Source organism: Cervus elaphus, chromosome 6 (genome assembly GCF_910594005.1).
Source record: "Cervus elaphus chromosome 6, mCerEla1.1, whole genome shotgun sequence".
NCBI lineage: Eukaryota > Metazoa > Chordata > Mammalia > Artiodactyla > Cervidae > Cervus > Cervus elaphus.
The window spans coordinates 39,796,171-39,810,648 of record NC_057820.1 but is presented as its reverse complement, the minus strand read 5'-3'; the positions used below and the strand labels follow the sequence as shown (position 1 = coordinate 39,810,648).

The following is a 14,478-nucleotide window of genomic DNA, read 5'->3' as shown; positions in this document are numbered from 1 at the left end:
AATTTGAAGACTTTCTGAACGAGCAATGAGATTTCCACAGAGTGTGTGGTAGACTATGCAAAATCAGAGGCTGAAATTAAACCAGAAGAGGTGAGCCAGAGGAGATCTTACCCATATTTGGGGAAGGCAAGTGAGAAAAATCCAAGGAGAGGATAGTGGATCGGTAAAAATATTAAACTTTATTGAAGTGAAGTGAAGGTCGCTCAGTCGTGTCTGACTCTTTGAGACCCCACGGACTATACAGTCAATGGAATTCTCCAGGCCAGAACACTGGAGTGGGAATCTCTCCACTGGAAGGGGATCCCTTCTCCAAGGGATCTTCCCACCCAGGGATTGAACCTAGGTCTCCTGCATTGCAGGCGAATTCTTTACCAGCTGAGCCACAAAGGAAGCCCTTAAACTTTATTAACACCCTCCAAATCAATAGACGACTAATGTCATATGATATTGACAGAAGAATGAGATCTTCCTTTACTATTACACCTTTTCTATCTCTTCTTTTGAGCTGAAACTACTACAAATCACAACTAGAAATCTACAACCAAAGAGAATAAAGAAAGTCAGTGAAATGGAGAAGAGCCCAAATTTATCTTATTTTTAATTGCAGCCTTGATCTAGAAACAAGCCAGAAATGAAGGAGGGGGGAATTAAAAATGAATATCAGAGATTTCATCATTTCATGATTCTGAATTATCATTGACTGAAATTAAACTGTTGTTTGTAGCTACAGTTAAAAAAGTCTTTTCTTTTTTTTTTTTTTTTTTGGTCTAAGTGTGATTAAAAAAAAATAAAAAGTTCAACCTAGAGAATAGTAAGTACAAAGAATATTAATGGAGAAGCAAAATGTCAACTTTTGATTTCTCTGTGTCAAGTTCCAGTTTTTTGACAATGGTTAAAAAGAGATAGACTGCCTGGCAGTATGAAAGACTCATTTGAAATTAGAGATCATAAAATTATGGTTATCTATAGTCAGTCTGAGCATGTGATTTTTTTTTTTTAAGTAGTCAGTGATAGAATATTGTAGTTAAAAGTATAGACCATGCCCCGGGTTTCCTCTCCTAAAAAAAAAAAAAAAAAAAGAAAAAAAAAAAAAAGTATAGACCATGGAACCAGGCTGCCTTCTTTTCAATCCTGATTAAACCACTTAATGGCCATTTGATTTTGGTCAAATTACTTAAATTCTTTTAATCTCCAGTTATCCATTTTTTAGGTAGTGAATTAATGGTAGTGCTAATTTTAGGTGACTTTGAGGATTATAAAATTGGTATACATTAGCACTTAAAATAGCAAATGGTACAGGATAAGCATTGTATTAATATTATGTATGATTGTTATAAATGTTCCTCAGCAGCTCTCAATTGCTGATGAATAGGAAAGGAATATGATAATGTATAAAATTACACAGGATCAGGATGTGATGCAATGAAATGATTATTGGTGAGTTTGGAAACTTCAGATGAATTAAAGAGCTACAGAAACTATGCTGAATAAATAGAATGTAAGAGCACAAGTGACCTGATAGCAACTTAGAAAGTGATGACTTCCTTGTGAAGCAAATGAAGAGATAATTAAGTAATCACATATTATGGGATATACAAAGTAAAATACAGAGGGTTATGGGACTTAATATGTAAAGGAAATTTCAAAACTATAGAAGGCTGAACTAATGGAAAGTATTTGAAAGTGAGGAGAAGGAAATCTCTTGGTGGGCAATCAGAGATAGAATATTAGACATAGAATAGGTAATTGCCGGGGTCCAGCCTCGGCAGGATCCGGGGGATACCTTCAGGATGAAAGGCGTCGGTGAGAGAGAGAGAGAAGACACGTGAGACCAGCCTTGATAGGGCCAAGTCTGCGAGGGAGAGAGAGAGAGAGAGAGAGAGAGAGAGAGAGAGAGAATGACCAGACAGGGGTGTTTGCAGGGTCTGGCAGAGTCTGGCAATGCTTTATTTTTTTACCGTGGCTTTTATACCCTAAATTAGTACATTTCTAAGGGGAAGATAGTTTAACATTACATCAGCTTCAGCTTGTTCTTCACGAAACCAGGGTATTTTCTGCATACTTCTTTGTTTATGAGGGTCTTGTGCATTGTCTTCTGGCCTTGGGGCCTATTGACATTTTATGACCTAGGTGAATGCAAAGCTGTTTTCCGTAATCTATTCTTTAATGAACACAAAGGTCAGTCCTTTTGCAGAAGTTATCAGTTAAATTTATCTAAAAGGTTTACCACACAAAGACTCTGCGGCTCCAGTGAGGCAGCCCCTGTTTAGCATTCCTGGTTAAAATTAACAATTCTAAACTCTTATTTTTCTAAATCTTTAACTATAACCACTTTTAGAATAATATTTTTATGTTCTCTAATAGGGCTTCCTCACCCCCGAAGGGCTCTGTGTCTATTAGGGCCTGTATGTGATCAGGTTCTTTATGCTGTTTTATGATTAGGGTATTATAAGCAATCATGCATATTAGTACCAAGGGCATAAATGCATTTGCCAAACAAATTAAAATACCAGCAAAGGAGTTTAAATTAAAACACTCCTTTCACCCTGGATAATCTCATAAAATAACCACAACCGGAGAAACTTATTGATTAAAGTTCTAAATTGATTCTTATTTGGAAAGAGATCAGGGAAGGCCTTCTGCCTGTGTCACAGAAATAAGGGAGTAGTCTACTGAAGTAAGCATCAGAAAGACAGATATCATCTTTAAGGTGAGCGCCGGGGGCAGCTCTTCAGAATCCCTGAAAACCTGATCCGCCTTGCCCCTCAGGTTTTCTCCCCTATGACCTTGTCATGGGTGGGATCTCGAGTGCTGGCTCCTGGCAGTTAATTATGTTGGGAAAGCTCTGGGGGGTGACAGTGGGAACAGCGTTTAGAGTAGAAACAGAGAAAAAGACAAAGGAAAAAAAAAAATAGAAAAGGAAGATTAGGATTTGAGTATTGAGCTATTTGTGTGTGGCTTTGAAGCTCACTCAGAGTTAATAGTTGTTCAGTTTAGTTCAGTTCAGTCGCTCAGTCGTGTCCAAATCTTTACGAGCCCATGAACCGCAGCACACCAGGCCTCTCTGTCCACCACCAGCTCCCGGAGTTTACCCAAACCCATGCCCATCGAGTCAGTGATGCCATCTTATCACCATCTCATCCAGCCATCTCATCCTCTGTCATCCCCTTCTCCTCCTGCCCCCAATCCCTCCCAGCATCAGGGTCTTTTCCAATGAGTCCGCTCTTCGCATCAGGTGGCCAAAGTACTGGAGTTTCAGCTTCAGCATCAGTCCTTCCAATGAACACCAAGGACTGATCTCCTTTAGGATGGACTGGTTGGATCTCCTTACTTACAGTCCAAGGGACTCTCAAGAGTCTTCTCCAACACCACAGTTCAAAAGCATCAATTCTTCCACGCTCAGCTTTCTTCACAGTCCAACTCTCACATCCATACGTGACCACTGGAAAAACCATAGCCTTGACCAGACGGACCTTTGTTGGCAAAGTAATGTCTCTGCTTTTTAATATGCTATCTAGGTTGGTCATAACTTTCTTTCCAAGGAGTAAGCATCTTTTAATTTCATGGCTGCAGTCACCATCTGCAGTGATTTTGGAGCCCCAAAAAATAAAGTCTGACACTGTTTCCACTCTCTCCCCATCTATTTCCCATGAATTGAGGGGACCAGATGCCATGATCTTAGTTTTCTGAATGTTAAGCTTTAAGCCAACTTTTTCACTCTCATCTTTCACTTTCATCAAGAGGCTTCTTTAGTTCTTCTTCACTTTCTGCCATAAGGGTGGTGTCCTCTGCATATCTGAGGTTATTGATATTTCTCCTGGCAATCTTAATTCCAGCTTGTGCTTCCTCCAGCCCAGCGTTTCTCATGATGTACTCTGAATATAAGTTAAATAAGCAGGGTGACAATATACAGCCTTAATGTACTCCTTTTCCTATTTGGACCCAGTGTGTTGTAGGAGGAATTAAAACTTTAAAATGTTGGTAAGTAACCAGGACTTTAATGAATACAAGTGGAGAGGAAAAATGGTGTTTGACTTATGTGGATTTCATTAATTATATTTTATTAACTATATTGTACAATTCTGATCATAATTCTTACCATACAGAGTTTGCTACGTAAGTATGACTTTAGAAGGGTATGTGCCTTAAAGGAGCTAAGATTTTCTTGTTGAAACAACAATGGTCTAGAGGACACAATATGGAATAAGGAGGGTCTGATCCTATATCTGACTGTGTGATAATCATAATGGGAGTTTTTGTGGGTTATGGAAGCAGAAGCAGTTTTCATCTGAAAAAGGTGCAGGCAAAAATAGTACCATTGAAGGAAAGCCAGGCAGTATTGAAGACAGAGATGTACAAAGAATGATATGTAATATGTTGAAGCATATGAAAAGTTTATTTCACCATAGAATAGGTTATCACAGAATGATTTCAGATGGAGAACACAGAGCCTGAACATGTTTGTTCATTACATTGATAGTGTCATGCTAATATATCTATTGGCAGAAAAGTAATAATTGCTCCCCAACATATGGTAAGATTTGTGTTTACACATAAGGTAAAAGCTTTATTCATCCATTCAGGTGAAAGCAAGACATAATTCTAGGCACTGTTTTAACATCAGTTCAGTTCAGATGTTCAGTCATGTCCGACTCTTTGGAACCCTATGGACGGCAGCACGCCAGACGTCCCTGTCCATCATCAACTCCTGGAGCTTGCTTAAACTCATGTCCATTGAGTTGGTGATGCCATCCAACCATCTCATCCTCTGTCGTCCCTTTCTCATCCTGTCTTCAATCTTTCCCAGCGTCAGGGTCTTTTCCAATGAGTCAGTTCTTTGCATCAGTTGGCCAAAATATTGGAGCTTCAGCTTCAGTATGAATGCATATTTACAGGATGAATGAATTTTCAGGACTGCTTTCATTTAGGATTGACTGGTTCCATCTCCTTGCAGTCCAAGTTCAAGGGACTCTTAAGAGTCTTCTCCAACACCACAGTTCAAAAGCATCAATTCTTTGGCACTCAGCTTTCTTTATGGTTCAACTCTCACGTCCATACATGACTCCTGGAAAAACCATTGCTTTGACTAGACAGACGTCTGTTGGCAAAGTAACGTCTCTGCTTTTTAATGTGCTGTCTAGGTTGGTCATAGCTTTTCCTCCAAGGTGCAAGCATCTTTTAATTTCATGGCTGCAGGCACCATCTGCAGTGATTTTGGAGCCCAGGAATATAGTCTATCACTGTTTCCATTGTTTCTCCACCTATTTGCCATTAAATGATGGGACTGGATGCCATGATTTTCATTTTTTGAATGTTGAGTTTTTAGCCAGATTTCACTCTCCTCTTTCACTTTCATCAAGAAGCTCTTTAGTTCCACTTTGTTTTCTGCCATAAGCATGGCATCATCTACACATCTGAAGTTATTGATATTTCTGCCAGCAATCTTGATTCCAACTTGTGCTTCATCCAGTCCAGAATTTCGCATGATGTACTCTGCATGTAAGTTAAATAAGCAGGATGACAATATACAGCCTTGATGTACTCCTTTCCCAATTTTGAACCAGTCTTTTTTCCATGTCTGATTCTAACTGTTGCTTCTTCACCTGCATACAGATTTCTCAGGAGGCAGGTAAAGTGGTCTGGTATTGCCATCTCTTGAAGAATTTTCCACAGTTTGTTGTGATCCACAGAGTCAAAGGTTTTAGCATAGTCAGTGAAGCAGAAGTAGATTTTTTTTTTCTGGAATTTTCTTGCTCTTTCTATGATCCAACGGGTGTTGGCAATTTTATCTTTGGTTCCTCTGCCTTTTTTAAGTTCAGCTTGAACATCCAGAAGTTCTTGTTTCATGTACTGTTGAAACCTAGGTTGGAGAATTTTGAGCATTACTTTGCTAGCGTGTGAGATGAATGCAATTGTGTGGTAGTTTGAACATTCTTTGGCATTGCCTTTGTTTGGGATTGGAGTGAAAACTGACCTTTTTAACATAACTGACCAAAAAAGAAAGAAAGAAAGAAAGAAAAAGACAACGTTGGCTGAAAGGCAACAGATAATAAGGATAAAATCTAATGAATAAGTTATTAGAGAAAGTTATAAGTGTCATGGTGTTTTTAAAAAATTGTGCAAGTTAAAAAAGTTTCAAGGGATTTGGCAGGGTTACAGAGTAACATGTTAGATACTGAGAGGGAGATATTTGAGCAAATTCTTGAAGAATTTGGAGAATGTATCCATGAGTACACATAGGAGAACATTCCTGTCAGAGAAGAGGACCAGTACAGAACCCTAAGGGTTACTCTTTATCACATTTACTCATGTCAGTAATGATGATAGTTTTAAATTTAGTGATATATTTAAGGTTATAAGATGTGTTAAGAATCATATATTTTGATAAATTAAAAAAGGTAGCCCAGGATGGATGCATGAGATAAGTGCTCGGGGCTGGTGCACTGGGAGGACCCAGAGGGATTGGGTGGAGAGGGAAGTGGGAGGGGGGATCGGGATGGGGAACACATGTAAATCCATGGCTGATTCATGTCAATGTATGGCAAAAACCACTACAATATTGTAAGGTAATTAGCCTCCAACTAATAAAAATAAATGAAAAAAATAATACTAATAGAAAAAAAAAGAAAATCAAGGCTTACAACCTCAAAAAAAAAAAAAAAAAAGGTAGGGCTCATGAATGGATAAAAGTGTGCCACAACCTAAGGGGCATGATTATTTTAGTTTTCTGTGCCTGACATTCAAATGTTACAAAGCTCTGTCTGTGGTTCTTCAGGCAATCTTTCTACCAGATCTAATCCCTTAAATCTGTTCATCACCTCCACTATACAATTGTAAGGGATTTTATTTGGGTCATACCTGAATGGCTCAGTGGTTTTCCCTACTTTCTTAAATTCAAGCCTGAAGTTTGCAATAAAGAGCTCATAATCTGAGCCACAGTCAGCTCCAGGTCTTGTTTTTACTGTTTTTACTGTATAGAGCTTCTACATCTTCGGCCACAAAGAACATAATCAATCTGATTTTGGTTCTGATCATTTGGTTATGTCCATGTGTAGAGTCAGCTCTTGGTTTTTTTTTTGAAAACTTTATTTTCTATGACCATTGTTCCCTTTACAAAACTCTATTAGCCTTTCCCCTGCTTCATTTTGTATTCCAAGCCTAAACTTGCCTGTTACTCCAGGTATATCTTGACTTCCTTCTTTTGCATGCTAACCCCCTATGATGAAAAGAACATCTTTTTTTTTTTTTTTTTCTTTTGGTGTTAGTTCTAGAAAGTCTTGTAGGTCTTCCTAGAACCAGTCAACTTCAGCTTCTTCAGCACCAGTAGTCAGTGTATAGACTTGGATTACTGTGAGGTTGAATGGCTTGCCTTGGAAACAAATTGAGATTGTTCTATCATTTTTGAGATTGCACCCAAGTACTGCCTTTTGGACTCTTTTGTTGACTTCAAGGGCTACTCCATTTCTTCTAAGGCATTCTTGTCCACAGTAGTAGATATAATGGTCATCTGAATTAGATTCACTCATAACCGTCAATTTGAGTTCACCGATTCCTAAGATGTCAATGTTCACTCTTGCCATCTCCTGCTTGACCTTGTCCAATTTGCCTTAATTCATGGACCTGACATTCCAGGTCCCTATGCAATATTGTTCTTTACAGCATCAAACTTTACTTTCACCACCAGACATATTCACAACTGAATGTCATTTCTTCTTTGGTCTAACCTCTTCATTCTTTCTGTAGCTATTAGTAATTGCCCTCTGCCCTTCCCCAGTAGCATATTGGGCACCTTCTGACCTGTGGAGACCTCATTTTCCAATGTCATATCTATTTGCCTTTTCATACTGTCCATGGGGTTCTCACGGCAAGAATTCTGGAGTGGTTTGCCATTCCCTCCTCCAGTGGACCACATTATGTCAGAACTCTTCACTATGACCCATCCATCTTGGGTGGCCCTGAATGGCATGACTCATAGCTTCATTGAGTTATGCAAGCCCCTTTGCCATGACAAGGCTGTGATCCATAAAAGGGATCCTTGAAGGACATTCAATTAAAAGTGAACATATATCAAAGAACAAAATGCCTACAAACTTATAGATGTAATTATTTGTGTATCTAGATAACTAATTTATCTTATTTTATTTATGCTATATTGTGAGGAACAGGTAGGAAAAACTGCATTTCCATTTGGTTATAAAAGCTTCCAAAATCATAGGAGCATATTATAGAATCTACATAGAAATGGAAGAGATGAATAAGAGGTTATAATCAAGTAGTAAATTTTTCATTCTCCCACTTGCCTAATATTCACACTGACTTAATTTCACTTTTATAAAAGAAGCTTTCAGTGGGTACAGCAATATTTCTTTAAAGTAATTTGAGCTTTAGGAAATTTATTTAATTATATGATGTATAAATACAATGAGGCCTATAACAAGTGGGAGTAGAACATTTATAAATCCAGTTTTTAAGTAGTATTATTTCACTGAAGAAAATATACATCTGGTATTTATTATATGAAACTCACTGGGTGATATAAAAAATGAACTGAAAATAACAAAATATAAATAAAATACATAAGAAACATTATTAGACAAGGAAACTAGCAGAGGGGTGTATGCTTATTTTCAGTTAATTTATATTCAAAAGTAAGACCACGAAACACTTTTATAAAGATACAATAGGAATTGAAAATTAGCAAGCCATGCCACTAAAGCAAAGGTCAACATATTTGATTATTAACTGCTGCTATACTCTTTGTCAGCATGAATTCTAAGTTTTGTAGCCTCCTTATGTTTCCTGATATATGGAATTTTTTTTAAATAATATGAGGCCAGTTCAATTAACTGTCCCACTGTGAGGAAAGGGTTATAGCTTGGGATAAAAACATTTTATTTCTTATTTTTATTATTTAATAACTAGTGAAACAAACTACTTATATACTAAGAAGTGCAATTGCTAATTACATCTAAAGATTTGTTATTACGGTTTTATATCAGTGGCAGCAGAAAATGGATGAAGAGCATTTTCCAGTTTTACTCAGATAATCAGTTACTGAAAGACTTAATGGAAAGGAAAGGTGAGAATTGGAATAAATTTTATGTGACTTTAACCTGATAAACTCTTAATGAAATGTGTATTTTTTAAAAAATAAATTGCTAGTTAAGCAATTAGCTCAACCACAAAAGATGAATAATAATGTCTTATTAAAAGATAAAATAAGATTAGGTAGTATTTTCTACAGGGAAGAAATTTATTCTAAGAAGAAGGATGTCAATAATCAAAATTTTGAGTTATACCAACAGTTTTAAAACATTCTGCTGTAATGAAGCCAGGACATAAAATAAATAGAATTACAGCTTAATTCAAATGGTAGGAAGTTTAAGAGCTATTAATGGTTATAGTGGTGTCTTTTTTTTTTTTTTTTCCTGAGGAATGAGGAGTGATCCACCATGAAAGTTTTTGAAATCTGGTGAACTTGAACTTACTGCTCGACATGTTTGACATTAAAGAGATTTATTCTAGTGGGCAACCTTGCTGATGTGAACACAGAAAACAAAAAGTGGCTAGACTTTGGTAAAGTTTATCTTCAGAGGAAATTGGGCCAGTGGGGCCAAGATCTGTGTTCCGAAAGAAATAGATTAAAATCATAATCCAGAATAAATTGTGCCTCAGATTGTTCATTTCACATGGTTAGAGTTTTACGTGGAGAATGTGCCCACATATTCTTGGAAAGTCTAAATTCAGCATTAACAATATGAGAAACCCCCAAATATCATCAGGTCTTCTCATGGATCTCCTGGCTGCTGCTGCTGCTGCTAAGTCACTTCAGTTGTGTCTGACTCTGTGCGACCCCATAGACGGCAGCCCACCAGGCTCCCCCGTCCCTGGGATTCTCCAGGCAAGAACATGGAGTGGGTTGCCGTTTCCTTCTCCGGATCTCCTGGCTAGGATAGGATAAATTTTGAAGATAAGTGTTTTTTTTTGTTTTGTTTTTTCCTGATGAGAATAGTTGAGTCTAAGACAGACAGGATTAATCAGTTCCAGTAGCTCACAACATTCAAGGAGATGCCTCACCCTGGGATGAGCTCACAGTAGCCTTACTAACATATCGCTAGTATTCCCAGTGAGAAATACACAAGAGCTGAGCCTTCAAGAGATTCAGTATTAATAATGTACTATTTGAAAGGAAAAAGAAAAATCTAGAGGGAAAAAAAGTTGATCTGGAAGTTTTAATTTCTTTATAGTCTTTTTATGCTTCAAAGTAGATAGCCATGGAATTTCTGGGGGTTTTAAAAAAATATGTAGCACAAAAATTATAGGATGCACTATACCATGAAGTGATAGGTAATTTCGAAGTACATATATTAAAGCTAAGCCAAAAATGGTTGATAAAAATGAAAAATAAATTAATTTTATATGAAATATACTTCAATAATGATGTTCAAAATAGTTACATATATCTCTTCGTGCTGTAACTTCCTCAATTTGGTGGGTTTTTTCAACTAGGCTTTCCTGGTGGCTCAGATGGTAAAGAATTTGCTGCAACGCAGGCGACCCAGAGTTCGATCCCTGGGTCCAGATGAATCGCTGGAGAAAGGAATTGCTACCCACTCCAGTATTCTTGCCTGGAGAATTCCAAGGACAGAGGACACTGGCCGGCTACAGTCCATGGGGTTGCAAAGAGTTGGACACAACTGAGAGACTAACACACTTCTTCAGTGTGTGGGAGATTATACTAAGAGATCTGATTTTGTTAGTTTTGGGATTAATGGTATATAAAAATTCCAATTATGAAAAGTAGATCATAAAATAGATGACAAGAAGCACATTGTAAAACAGTTTCACCTACAGCTTGATTCACTGGAGAAATTTTTTAAGCATTCTATTCACTTAAAATAATATTTAGTTTATAAAATCATCCTCAAAGAGCTCTTTTGAAACACATATCTCAAAGAACAATTTCTAATATACTAAAGATCATTTTTGAACACATAGAAAAAGTAGTCCACGGTAAATTTAGTAGCTATAAGAAGGTATTTCAAACAAAGAAAAAAAAAAAGAAGAAGAAGAAGAAGAAGGTATTTCAAAGGCTAAAATTGATTGATATTAGACATACCTAGTTTTAACTTGATATCTCTTTGGGGTTAAATACAGGTTATTCCACTGTTTGCACACTGTATTTGGATTGCAAATATAGTTAATGGGGAAAAAATAACAGAATCAATGTGTAGTTGAGTTAAAGGTTATGGAAGTTTGTGTTATAAGTAGGAGGATTGATACAATAGGCATATTCTTTGTGGATGTGTGGTAAAAAAAAAAAAAAATACTAGGGTAAAGGGCAGCTGCGTTTAGCTTTTCTCTAAGGAGTTAAGGCAATGTAAATTTAATTAATTTTCAAATACTTTGCATTATTAATCATTTTATAAATTTGTGGTGTTTGCTTCTTACTTCTTGAGAGATTTACATTTTCAAAAGTTCCATTCCAAGCTTGTTTCTTCATCAGTCTTCTTTCCTTTCAAGTACTTCAAATGTTATTTTTGTTCTTTTGAAAATGACCTTACATTTCCTAGAACCTTTTAGACTTGTTCATTTCTAAGCCTGTGTGCTAAGTTGCTTCAGTCATGTCCTACTTTTTTGAGACCCCATGGACTGTAGGCCAGGCTCCTCTGTTCATGGGGTTTCCCCTGAACGGGGTACCATTTCCTTCTCCAGGGGATCTTCCAGACACAGGGATCAAACCTGCATCTCATGCATTGGCAGGCAGATTCTTTACCACTGAGCCACCAGGAAAGCCCACTGATTGGTTATCAAATGCTATAAATTCTACCCAGACCCTTAAAACTAATCTGTATCAAATCAGCTGTTCCTAATAATCATAGACCCATGTAATCAGAATTTCCTCCCAAATCCCATGTGTAATCTTTCCCTGAGTTAATTGTCTGCACATAGCAATCATATTTAACTTGGAGATAAATTTACAATTAGAATTACTATTAGTCAAATGATAATTTAAAGCTGTATTTCTCTTGAAGTTTACTGCTCCAATTTTAAATGCTTATTTTAAAATTTTGAGTCCTATTTTCCTGCTTTGATCTCTTGAGGCAGACTTTCTTGGGGAGGAACTTAGAAATCTATGTTTTCTACCATATCTTCAGGTGATTCTCATGCATGATGATCTTTTGAGAGCTAAGATTAATGGTCAAACCCCTGCTCATTGGAATCACCAGGGGGGCTTGTTAGAAAGGCAGATTACCAATGTTGCCACCTGGAAAATTCTGACTCAGGAAATCTCGAGATAACTCTGTGAATATATAACCCAGATTTTTCTGGTATAGTGTATTAGAAGCTTGATATTCAGGATTCCATAGTATTCAGGATCGACTCCGTATTTTGAAGGTAAATGTTTAATTTCTTAACCTAGGGCTCTCAGATGCTATGGATGTCAATGCTATGCTCAAAAAATGACAGTTATTCAATGTTGTCTAGTATTAGAGTTTTTTTGTAGGATTCACAAATCTTTGTAATGTTTCCATTTCAAAACAAAACAGTCTTGCCTACTATCAGGTCCTACATATATTCCTTCTGTTCTGGTAAAACTGAATTTCTTCCCTTTGGTTTTCTTCAAAAAGATGGTTTAAGCTATTCTATTAGGTGAAATTTGTAAGCAATCTGTTGTAACTCCAAAATTGGGAATATGATTATAATTGTACTAAATGTCCTTATTAATTTTGGCAGAAGTTAACTCTTCAAATTATTGAATCATCTCATGCACAAACTTAGTATGTTCCTGAATTATTTATTTACACTTTGTATCAGTATTTTTCTGTTTTTGTCATAAAGATCTTGCACATTTCTTATATTTGTGTCTAGAAATATATATCTCAGTGAAAAATTATATCTCAGTGAAAGAGTTTGTTCATTATCAAATATTTCAACTGATTAATTCAGACCTAGGAAGTCATTTTCCCTACATATTGACCATAAAACTACCATACAGATATCTTTTAACACTTGTAATAATGGTCTCTCTCTCTTTTTTTTTTTTTTTTAGTATATGCATTTCTTTTCTTCTCTTCTTCACATTATATTAGCTAAAATCTTCAGAATGATGTTGAATGAAAATGTTGATGTTGGACCTCAACTGACATGTCCTTGTGTTTAGTGGCAAAAATAACAGCAGCAAAAACTGAAACTTAATAATGCTATTATGTGCCAAGATGTTTCAAACATTTTACATGTATTATGTCTTTAAATTCTCCTAAGAAAACCATGAATGAACTGAGGCACATAATGTTAAATGATGTGCCCAAAATACTAAACCTAGAAAGTGAAGTAGCCACATTTGAGCCCAGAAAGTTTGCTTAGTTTCATGTTTGCAACAGATCAAAGTACGTTCTCCTTATTGTGTAATAAAGACAAATTCCTATCATAATTTATGCAGAAAATTTACTGTACTGTTGAAAATATTTTATGTAGAATGTTTATATGTAAATTCAAAATAAATTTCACCTATGCTTTTATGTTATTTTCTAGTTTTCTGCTATCTTTAAAGTTTAAAAATGTTTAGAAATTTCCTTCCAGAAGTTGTTTTTTAAAAATTCTATTCACAGTCAATTGCTTGCAATGTTAAACAAAAACTCTATTTTGCTCTCATAATTAAATGTTTGTTTAATCACTGTTAACAAAAGTGTAGGGTAAAAATTGGTTTCATTGGAAAGTACAATGTCAGTAAGGTTTTCCTTCTATGTAGTTAGTCTATTTATGCTGGAAATTTTAGTATTTTCTCCATGCTCTTAAATTAAAAATAAATTTTTTCAAAGGACATATCTGAATAGAAAACATTTTGATTGATCTTTAATCACTGCAGATGGTGACTGTATCCATGAAATTAAAAGACACTTACTCCTTGGAAGGAAAATTATGACCAACCTAGACAGCATATTAAAAAGCAGAGACATTATTTTGCCAACAAAGGTTCATCTAGTCAAGGCTACGGTTTTTCCAGTAGTCATGTATGGATGTGAGTTGGACTAAAAAGAAAGCAGAGCACTGAAGAATTGATGCTTTTGAACTGTGATGTTAGAGAAGACTCTTGAGAGTCCCTTGGACTGCAAGGAGATCCAACAATTTGTCTATTAGTAAGAGTATACAAATCTAGAGTATGCTTTTTTTCTAATATTTCATTATCAGGTGTGAAGGACTTTTTAATATAAATTTGTATTATATTGTCTTATTTTGAAAGAAATGTATATGTATATATAAAAGTTACTAAAGTATAAATTCATATAAAACCTTGAAATTTTAAGTAGAATGGATTATTATATTGAATTAACAGAGTGAAAAGGGTATGAGAGATGAAAAATGAAATATATAGTTCTCTGTAATTTTACAAAAGGGAGGTTTTTTTTTTTGTTTGTTTGTTTTTATTTTTTGTAAATCTAACACAATAGTAAAATAAATTAGGAGAGAAAAAAA

General features: G+C 35.9%; 1 long non-coding RNA gene across 1 annotated transcript in view; it reads right to left on the bottom strand.

The window, feature by feature from the left end:
* LOC122696184 overlaps window positions 1-14,008 on the bottom strand; it is a 29,384-nt gene extending 15,376 nt beyond the window's left edge. The window contains exons 1-2 of the long non-coding RNA XR_006341705.1: window positions 13,974-14,008; window positions 7,790-7,797 (exon numbers count right to left, since the gene is read on the bottom strand). This is a non-coding gene — a long non-coding RNA (uncharacterized LOC122696184). The remainder of the gene's footprint in view (window positions 1-7,789; window positions 7,798-13,973) is intronic.
* Window positions 14,009-14,478: the final 470 nt, after the last annotated feature.